The sequence below is a fragment of the Pinus tabuliformis genome, chromosome 9 (assembly GCF_031772625.1).
Source record: "Pinus tabuliformis cultivar Carrire ecotype Pingquan chromosome 9, CPIR1, whole genome shotgun sequence".
In the NCBI taxonomy this organism is placed as follows: domain Eukaryota; kingdom Viridiplantae; phylum Streptophyta; class Pinopsida; order Pinales; family Pinaceae; genus Pinus; species Pinus tabuliformis.
The window spans coordinates 1,925,809,226-1,925,820,510 of NC_142307.1; positions in this window are offsets into that span (position 1 = coordinate 1,925,809,226).

Below are 11,285 nucleotides of genomic sequence, written 5' to 3' on the forward strand. Positions count from 1 at the left end.
CAGGAAGCATACCACTCACAACTATAAAGATGGAAGTGTTGTTGCCCCTAGTCTTCAACAACCTATAAGGTTGACACCACAACAATTGGAAGAAAAAAGGGAAAAGGGGCTTTGTTACAGTTGTGATGGCAAATACACTAAAGGTCATAAGTGTGCTGAGAAGAAATTATTCTACATAGATTGTGAAGAGGAAGAAGAAAAGGAGCAAGAAAGGTCAAAAGAAGAGGATATACTCCAGGAACAAAGCCTAGATAAAGAAGAAATGAATCCGACCATATCTTTTAATGCATTGGCTAGAATTACCACTCCTCAAACCATAAAGATAGAAGGACAAATCAAGAAGAAAAAGGTAATAGTGTTGATTGATTTAGGGAGTACCCACAATTTTATTCATTGTAAGGTAGCAAAAGAATTGAATTTCTTCCTATATCCAGTACCAAAGTGTCAAGTGATGGTTGGAAATGGAGGAACAATAAATTTCTCTAGAAAGTGCCATAATATAAATGGTCTGATGTTGTACCATATGGGAGGTGCTGATGTTGTACTAGGAGTCCAATGGCTACAATCCTTGGGTACAATAGCTTTTAATTTTCAAGAACTTTTCATTAAACTTTTTGCAGAAGGAAAGGAAGTTGAATTAAGGGGTATTGTAGGGAAATCGGGAGAGATAATCAACTCTAACGGTATGAAAAAAGCTTCTAAAAAATGAACAAAGAGGTGTAATTTCGCAATTATGTTCGCTAGATGTTTCCACATTGAAATCATCTATTTCTCCAGATCTCCAAAAGGTCTTGGACAATCATTCCAAGGTATTTGAGACTCCCAAAGGTCTCCCACCTATTCGTAATCATGATCATGCTATTCATCTGATTCCAGGAAGTGTTCCTCCAAACATCAAGCCGTATAGATATCCCTATGCCCCAAAGAGTGAAATTGAACGTATGGTTGCAAAAATGCTAGAGGCTGGTATAATTCAACCTAGTCAAAGTTCTTTCTTTGCTCCAGTAGTATTGGTGCACAAGAAGGATGGATCATGGTGCATGTGTCCAGATTATAGGGAGCTCAACAAGCTCACTATTAAAGATAAGTTTCCCATTCCCATCATTGATGAATTACTAGATCAATTGCATGGATCAATTTACTTCAACAAGTTGGATCTTCATTCAGGATATCATCAAATCAAAATGAAGACTGAAGACATTCCAAAAACAACATGTAGAACTCATGAGGGTCATTATGAATTTTTGGTATTGCATTTTGGCCTTACCAATGCACCTTCTACATTTCAGGGTTTGATGAATTCCATTTTCAAACCCTTCCTTAGAAAATTTGTGTTAGTATTTTTTGATGATATACTAATCTACAGCAAGTCTTGGAAGGATCATGTTGAACATGTTGACATTGTGCTACAACTATTGGAGGAGAAACAATTATATGCAAAAGGATCCAAATGTTTCTTTGGAGTACAAGAGGTGTAATATCTGAGTCATATTGTATCTCATGAAGGAGTTAAGGTAGACCCTAGCAAAATTAAATCCATTAAGGAATGGAAAATCCCCACATCCATAAAGCATCTGCGAGGATTTCTTGGGTTGACAGGGTATTATCGCAAGTTTGTTAAGAATTATGGGAGAATAGTAGCACCTTTAACAACATTATTGAAGAAAGATGCATTTTCATGGACTCTAGAAGCAACAAAGGCCTTCGAACATCTTAAAGAGGAAATGTGCCAAGCACCGGTCTTAGCTACGTCGAACTTCAGAAAAACCTTTATTGTGGAATGTGATGCTTCAGGAAATGGAATTGGTGTTGTTTTAATGCAAGATGAAAGACCCATTGCTTTTGAAATTCGTCCAATCAAGGGAAACTTTTTACACAAAGCTATTTATGAGAAGGAAATGTTGGCAATACTACATGCACTTAAGAAATGGCGACCCTACCTAATTGGAAGACACTTCAAGGTAAAAACGGATCATGATAGCCTTAAATAATTTTTAGAACAAAGATTATCCTCTAAAGAGCAACATAAGTGGGTCACAAAGATGTTGGGTTATGACTTTGAAATCATCTACAAAAAAGGGAAGCAAAATGTGGTGGCATATGCACTCTCAAGAAAGGATGAGGATGTGGAAGCATTGTTGTGCAGCATTTCTATTATCCAACCAGATTGGATAAATGAAGCAAGGGAGGAATGGAAGAATGATGAAGAAGTGTGGGCACTTATTCGAAAGTTACAAAAAGATTCCAATACATCAACATTTAGCTGGCAAAGTGATTCATTATGGTATAAAGATCGCTTATACCTCTATAAGAATTCCCAACTCAAACAAAATATTCTTATGGAATTGCACACTTCTCCCTTAGGAGGGCACTCAGGATTTTTATAAACTTACCATAGGGTTATGAAGGAATTTTTTTGGAATGGCCTTAAATCGGATATTCAAAAGTTTGTGGCAGAATGTTTGGTTTGACAACAAAATAAAGTTGAAACAATTAAGACCCTAGGTCTATTACAACCTTTATCCATTCCAAGCCAATGTTGGGAGGAGGTTTTGATGGATTTTATCATAGGTTTACCGAAGTCTGAGGGAAAAAGTGTCATCATGGTGGTAGTTGACAGACTTACCAAGTATGCACACTTTTGTGCATTATCACATCCATTTAAAGCCAGTACAGTTTCTACTGCATTTATGGAAATAATTCAAAAGCTACATGGAAGCCCAACGATTATTGTAAGTGACAGAGATCCCATTTTCACTGGAAATTTTTAGACAGAATTATTTTCTTGTCTCGGTACTCAGTTAGCTTATAGCTCATCTTATCATCCTCAATTTGATGGGAAAACTAAGATAGTAATCAAATGTTTGGAAGGATATCTTCGTTGCTTTGTATCTGATAAGCAAACACAATGGGGCAAATGGTTGCCTCTGGCTGAATGGTGGTATAACACTTCCTTCCATACAACAACAAAAATGACCCCATTTATGGCACTTTATGGATATCAGCCACCATCCATCACATCATATTTAAGAGAAAATTCGAAGGTTCAAGCAGTGGAACATCACATCAAGCGTCAACAAAAGGTCCTCCAAATCTTAAAGGATAACCTCGTGTTGGCACAGAATAGAATGAAACAACAGGTAGATCAACAGCGCAGCGAAAGAAGTTTTGATGTAGGTGATTGGGTATTCCTATGGCTACAACCATATAAATAAATGTCCGTCAAGCAAGCTAAGAAGGATAATAAATTATCACTAAAGTATTATGGTCCGTTCAAGGTGTTGCAAAATATTGGTACTATGCCATACAAATTGGAGCTTCCTGTAGCTTCTCGAGTGCACACATTTTTCCATGTTTCATGTTTAAAGAAGGTTATAGGCGACAAGCTCCCAGTTCAAACAATATTGCTAGAACTTGATGAGGAAGGAAAAATTATATTTGAACTGGAAGTAGTCATAGAAGCAAGAACTCGATAGCTACGAAATCGATCAATTTCGGAGTATCTCATCAAGTGGAAGAACTTATCCACTAAAGATTCCACATGGGAGGACGAGAATTTTATACAGAAGCATCCAGAACTACTCAAGCATTGAGGAAAACACTTTTTTGGAGAGGGGCATGTTAGGTCCCTATAATACTAGTGATTACCCCATTACTATTGTAGTTGTATCCCTTATTAATATTGTTGTGCCCCTATTGTCCCCATATTGTTATTACTGTGCCCCATAGAATCCCTCTATTGTTATTTTTGTGCCTTTATATTATTATTGTTTGGTCGGTTAGGTTATATTATGACTCCTTAGACTCCTATATATAGAAAGGATATTTTTTCATTTGAATCATCAAAGAATCATTCATTTGTGTAATGTAAAGGAGGTTTCGCCCTCGAAGAGGCTAAATTATAAGGCGTTGATCTATCTTTTTTATCTTTTTGTGACCTGGTTTCATAACACTAGCAAACAAGTGAGCTCATAAGAATGTCTGGAATTATAAAGGGGTCATACATCTGGAATAAAGCCTGGGAGAACATGGGTCTTCTACAAAATAGTAGCTTCTGGGAAATCAGAGAGGGAGATCTAGCACTATTCTAGGAGGATAGATCGCAACAAGAAACAACATTGCTAAAAGAGGACTTTTTGAGCCTTAAGAATGAAATAGATATCTAAGGATTAAGTAAGATAAAAGATTTCTGGGATCATACTCAGAATCCTGAAATGTGGAGAATCTGGAGAAAGATTAATTGTGATGATAATAGACCCTTGAAAACAAAAGCAGAAGAACTTAAAAGAATACTGGATCAAAGAATGATCTTAGTTGCAGGGCGTAGGATCAACTAAGATGGGGCAACAATAAAGAAGGAACCTTTAATCTTAAGGAAGCAAAAATTATTCTCTTAGAGTTGGATTCCCATGTTCCAGATAAGATCTGGCAGAAACTTTGGAAGCACCAAGGGTGGATGAAGATCAAACTCTTCATGTCGCTAGTTCTTCAAAAAAAGATCTTAACTTGGGACAATATTAGAAAAAGGGGCATTCTGGGGGCTTCTATTTGCTAGCTCTATAAAGCTCAGGAGGAGACAATGGAGCATATACTCAACAACTACATTTACTAATCTTGGTTATGGGATTCTTTCACTATCATTTTTCAAAAGACTGATAGGGACAAAGAGAATATCATTAATACCCTTAACAATTGGAGCAAAAACTTCTCGGACAATGAATACCTTAGCTTGGCTTGGGCCCTAATGCTAAGCTTCATTATATGGAATGTCTACAAAGAAAGGACCAAAAGAATTTTCAAACATGAAAAAAATCCCCCTCAGATACTGTTCAAGCTAACCTTGAAACAACTTAAGGAAATAGTTAGCTCCACAGTTCTTAATCAACCCAAGAATCCTTTGTCAGAGGTGGATTTAAGAATTCTCAGACAACGCGATTTGCAGAGGCTCATTCCTCAAAGCCTGGAGAGGAAAGGTATCACATGGGAGGAGAAGAAGGACTTTTGGCATCCTCCTATGATAGGTTTTTTGAAAATAACATTGATGGTGCTTCGAAAGGGAACCCAGGAATTACTGGTTTTGGAGGGGTTTTAAGGGATGGAGAAGGAAACATCATCTCTATCTTCCACGGTCATTTAGGAAGAGCTACCAAGAACATGGCATAATTAATTGCCTTGGAACAAGGCTTAGAGTTTCTGAAGTAGTACAATGCTTAAATGTAGTTATTGAAGTGGACTCCGAGTTAACCATTATTTTAGTGAAAAGAATCAGCTGTGGTGCTGATCCAGAGAAAGTCTCAAAACACTAGAGGCCCATCTAGGTTTTCCAAAGAATTCAAAGTCATCTCCTAGGTCTTCGCATAGTAAGTTTCAACCATGTTCGAAGAAAGGCCAATAAGCTGGCGGATATCTTGGCCAACCAAGGAGTGTGTTGTACCGAAGGAAATGGATTGAGGAAGTGGTAGGAGATACCTCAAGGCAGACTAAAGCTCTCTGTAACGAGCAAACCGTAGAGGATATGGACATATTTTGTAACAGAGCAAAGGAGCTGGGTATGCAATGACTATAATGTAGAAAGTTTCACCTTTGTTCTTCAGTAGGGTCTTCGGAGGTGGGCCTCGGAAAACCTTGGTATTTGTTAACTAGTTTTCACAGTCTTCCAAGTGGGCACATTGTAGTAAGTTTCACAAAAATCCAGAGTTTCATTGCATTCACGGATGAGCGAATGCATGGGATGGGAAGCTCGACTTTTCTGGCAACCGCAAATTCCTCTATTTTCTTTGGTGGGAAGGAAAACCGTTGTGATGACGGTTTTCTGGTGATCGCACGACACTTAAGCAGAAAGTGGTTTTAGTTTTTTGGGAGCGATTCCATTTGGGATCCTACACATGGTAGGGGAGAGAAATGAATACCACCCTCCCTGGGCGCAATTGTTCAGATACCTTGTATTGTGTGATATGGCTCATGACCATTGGCTTTGGTGGGATAGATCTACGGTCGAGAATGATCGTGCTGTTTGGTGGGCTAAACCGTTAAACTTCGTTTGACTTTGTTGGGTGATTTCTCTCTCGAGCGGTGGATGGCTCGGGGGTTTGGACAGTTAAGATCCATTGTTTTCATTTTTATTTTTTCTGCCCACTAGGTGCTAACTTTGTATGTATTTTCAAGGGATACAAGGCATTCTCTGTTAGGTTGAAGGTCATTTCTAAGGCGGTTAGCCTTTTTTGACGAGGTCCATGGTGTTAGATGGACTTTTGTATACTATGTAAATTCTTTTTGGCTTAATGATATAGAACGCACTACTCTTGCTTCAAAAAAAAAAAAAATAACAATAGTGAGCTTCTATGGGGCACACTAATAACAATATGGGGACAATAGGGGCATAACAATAATAATAAGGGATACAATGATAATAGTAATGGGGGAATCACTAGTCTTATAGGGACCAACATTACCGTCTCCTTCAAAAAAGTGTTGTCCCCAACAATTGAGTAGTTATGTATGTTTCTATAAAAAATTCTCATCCTCCCATGTGGAATCCTGAGTGGGTAAGTTCTTCCACTTGATGAGATACTCTAAAATTGATCAATTCCGTAGCTGTCAAGTTCTTGTTTATGTGACTGCTTTAGGTTTCAATATGATATTTCCTTCCTCGTCAAGTTCTGGAAATATTGGTTGAACAGAGAGCTTGTCACCTATAACCTTCTTTAAGCATGAAACGTGGAAAACTGGGTGCACTTGGGAAGATGCAAGAAGCTCAAATTTGTATTCCATAGTATCAATATTTTACAACACCTTGTATGGACCACAATACGTTGGTGATAATTTATTATATTTATTAACTTGCTTGAGGGACATTTGCTTATATGGTTGTAGCCATAGAAATATCTAGTCACCTATATCAAAAATTCTTTCACTGCATGTCGATATGCCTGTTGTTTCATTATATTATGTGCCGAAGTGAGGTTATCCTTTAAGAGTTGGAGAACCTGTTGTTGATGCTCGATGTGATCTTCCACTGCTTGAACCTTTGAATTTCCTCTTAAATATGATGTGATGGATGGTGGATGATATCCATAAAGTTTCGTAAATGGGGTCATTTTTGTTACAGTATGGAAGGAGGTGTTATACCACCATTCAACTAGAGGCAACCATTTGACCCATTGTGTTTGTTTATCATATACAAATCACCAAAGATATCCTTCCAAACATTTGTTTACTATCTCATTTCTTCCATCAAATTGAGGATGATCAGATGATCTTTGAGCTAACTGAGTACCTAGACAAGAAAATATTTATGTCCAAAAATTTCCAGTGGAAATGGGATCTCTATCACTTACAATAATCATTGGGTTTCCATGTAGCTTTTGAATTGTTTCCATAAATGCAGTGGCAACTGTACTGGATTTAAATGGATGAGATAATTCACAAATGTGTGCATACTTGGTAATTCTATCAGCTATCACCATGATGACACTCTTTCCTTTGGACTTGGGTAAACCTATGATAAAATTCACTGAAACCTCCTCCCAACGTTGACTTGAAATGGATAAAGGTTGTAATAGGCTCGGGGTCTTAATTGTTTAAACTTTATTTTGTTGGTAAACCAAACATTCCGCCCCAAAATTTTGAATATCAGATTTAAGACCATCCCAAAAAAATTCCTTCTTAAACCTATGGTAAGTTTTTAAAAATCCCGAGTGCTCTCCAAAAGGAGAGGTGTGCAATTCCATAAGAATATTTTGTTTCATTTCGGAATTATTATAGAGGTATAAGTGATATTTGTACAATAATTTTCCAGCTAAATGTATGAGCTGTAATGGGATCTTGTTGTAATCTTTGAATGAGTGCCCACAATTCTTCGTCATTCTTCCATTCATCCCTTGCTTCGTTAATCCAATCTCGTTGGATAATATAAATGGCACAAATAAATGCTTCGATGTCCTCATCCTTTCTTGAGAGTGCATCCGCAATGACATTTTTCTTTTCCTTTTTGTAGATGATTTCATAGTCATAACCCACCATATTTTTGACCCATTTTTGCTGCTCTTATGAAGATAATCTTAAAAAGTATTTAAGACTATCATGATCCATGTTTACCTTGAAATTTCCTCCAATTAGGTAGGGTCACTATTTCTTAAGTGCATGTAGTATTTCCATCGTTTTCTTCTCATAAATAACTTTGGCTAAATACCTTCCTTTGATTGGACAAATTTCGAAAGCAATGGCTCTTTATTCTTGCATTAAATCAACACCAATTCCATTTCCTGAGGCATCACATTCCACAGTAAAGGTTTTTGTGAAGTCCGATGCATCTAAGACCGATGCTTGGTACCAGGGAAAATTTTAAGGATGGAAAATTATCTTGAAGTTTAAAAACATTGGAGAATCTCACTAGTCACTAATATTCAAAATATAAAAACATTATTGATGTATTTGTAAAATTATTCAAAATTAAAATGATTTTATATATACTCTATATATAACGTTGGCAATTTTTAAGGTAAAATATTTTTATATTGTAAAATTTGGGTGAATAAATTTTATAAAAAATGGAAACTGGTGAATCTTATTTTTGAAAAATCATGGAAAATTAGACCACCTACAAATATTAGCCCCAAAATTTTCCATTCTTGGCACATTGCCTCTTTAAGATGTTCAAAGGCCTTTGTTGCTTATGGAGTCGATGAAAATGCATCTTTCTTCAATAATGTTGTTAGAGGTGCTCCCATTCTCCCATAATCCTTAATAAACATGCGATAATACCCCATCAACCTGAGAAATCCTCAAAGACTCTTTATGGATGTGGGGATTGTCCATTCTTTAATGCCTTTAATTTTTCAAGGGTCTACCTTAACAAATTCATTAGATAGAATATGACCCAAATATTCCACCTCTTGTACTCCAAAGAAACATTTGGAGATTTTTGCATATAATTCTTTCTCCTCCAACAGTATGAGCACCCTGTCAACATGTTGAACATGATCTTTCCAGGACTTGTTGTAGATTAGTATATCATCAAAAAATACTAACACAAATTTTCTAAGGAATGGTTTGAAAATGGAATTCCTCAAACCTTGAAATGTAGAAGGTGCATGGGTAAAGCCAAAAGTCATGACCAAAAATTCATAATCACCCTCATGATTTCTATATGTTTTTTTTGGAATGTCATCAATCTTCATTCTAATTTGATGATACCATGAATGAATATCCAACCCGGTGAAGTAAATTTCTCCATATAATTCATCCAACAATTCATCAATGATAGGAATGAGAAATTTATCTTTAATAGTAAGCTTGTTCAGTTCCATATAATCCGAACACATGCACCCTGATCCATCCTTATTGTGTACCAATACCACTGGAACAGTGAAAGAACTTTGACTAGGCTGAATTATACCAACCTCTATCATTTCTACAACCATATGTTCAATTTCACTTTGCATATGGATATCTGTAAGGCTTGATGTTTTGGGGAACACTTCCTGGAATCAAATGAATAACATGATCACGATAAAAAAATAGGTGGGAGGACTTTGGAAGTCTCAAATACCTTGGAATGATTGTCCAAAACGTTTTGGAGATCTGGAGAAATAGATGATTTCGACCTGGGAACCTCTAGTGAACATAATTGTTCAATTATGCCCCATTGTTCTTTCTTTAGAAGCTTTGTCATGTTGTTAGAGTTGATTATCTTTCCTGTTTTCCCTGTGATAGCCCTTCATTCAACTTTCTTTCCTTCCCAAAAAAAATTGAAGAAAAGTTCTTGAAAATTAAAAGCTATTGTACCCAAAGATTCTGGCCATTGGACTCCTAGTACAACATCTGCACCACCCATTGGAATGGAAAGCATTGGACTATTCAAGACATATTCTCTCATTGTGCTGTGGCCAGCAACACCCCCCCTTATTCAATTAAGTATCAGCCATGATACTGAATGAATGGGGACCCTTAGTTAATTTTTAGGTAAAACAAGAGTTTCTTTTTGAAGTCACAATCATACGCTTAGAAAAAGCCTCTTGGATATTTTAAGCCTAAGTCTATGATTAAAGAGAAAACCTTTAAGGTCGCATTGCAGAAAGGATAGGAAACACCTTCATTTCCCTTTTTATGTGCACCACCCTCATATTAATAATGACATCGCATCGCAAAATGGTAATGCTCATAAAGAAAATCTTTAAGATTCGCCGATCTGCGATAGCGCCGATCGCTAGATCGCATATCGCAGAAACCAGCTAGACAAGTTTTGGTGAACACCAAATTTCTGCGATCTGTGATATTGAGATCGCTGCGATGCCACATCCATGCGATTTGCGATGATGCAATATTGCGATCGCGCGACATGCGGGATTGCGTCAGAAAATCATAAATCACTTCGGTACGAATCCTTCGGGCGCACCATTCAAAGAAAAAACCACTGACTATAATCTGACCCGAAATCATGCGCTTTTAATGATAGTAAATGAATTGGTTGTCAGTTATTTAATGGATTAAAGACGCGTGCCTTGATGGAGATTTTCTTTACGTAAGGTGGCATATTTGCTTTATCTCTTGCATTTAAAACTCTCCCATCACCTTTCTGAATCAATCATTTCCATTTCACTCGTAATCAGCAGGAACAAAACGCTAAGACGTCTCAGACAAAAACGCAAAGAGAAATGGGAAAGAGGAATAGAGCTCAAAGCTCCGAAGCGAGGGAGAAGACCAAGGAGATGGTGCCCCTATACACAGACACAGCCTGTAACAAGGACGCAGGAATATCAACATGGGAAGGCATGTACAGGCTGCTAGAGGAAGAAAAGCCTAGAATAATGAAGGTGACTGCTGTCGCGGATGCACCACGCTCTTCTGAAGCATCCTTGGAAGACCTAGCATGTTCGTTCCTTCACAGAATAGCGGCAAGGCCCAAGATCCTACCATACACAGATATGATCAAGTGGCCCAAGAATTCACAACAAACGTCAAGATAAGAGTGTTCTCTGGAAAGAAAGATCTGTTTGATGATCTCTTTCAGAGTAAGAGCTCGCTCAAAGAAATTTTGCGGGAAGCTCAGTCGAGGTTGTCTTCAGGTGACCTCCAGAAATTCACGTTATACAGAGAAATAAGGCTGGCTAGTATTCCACTAGAGAGGCTGCGAATACCTACTAGAGAACCGACTCCGAGCATTAGCCTCAGTGAAAACTCCAGCACTTCCAGATCTAAGTCCAACGCCGCACAAGAAGTATCTGAGCATCCTGAAAAGTCTGGTCACAAACAAGGAAAAAACGAAGAAACAAACAAAGACACAG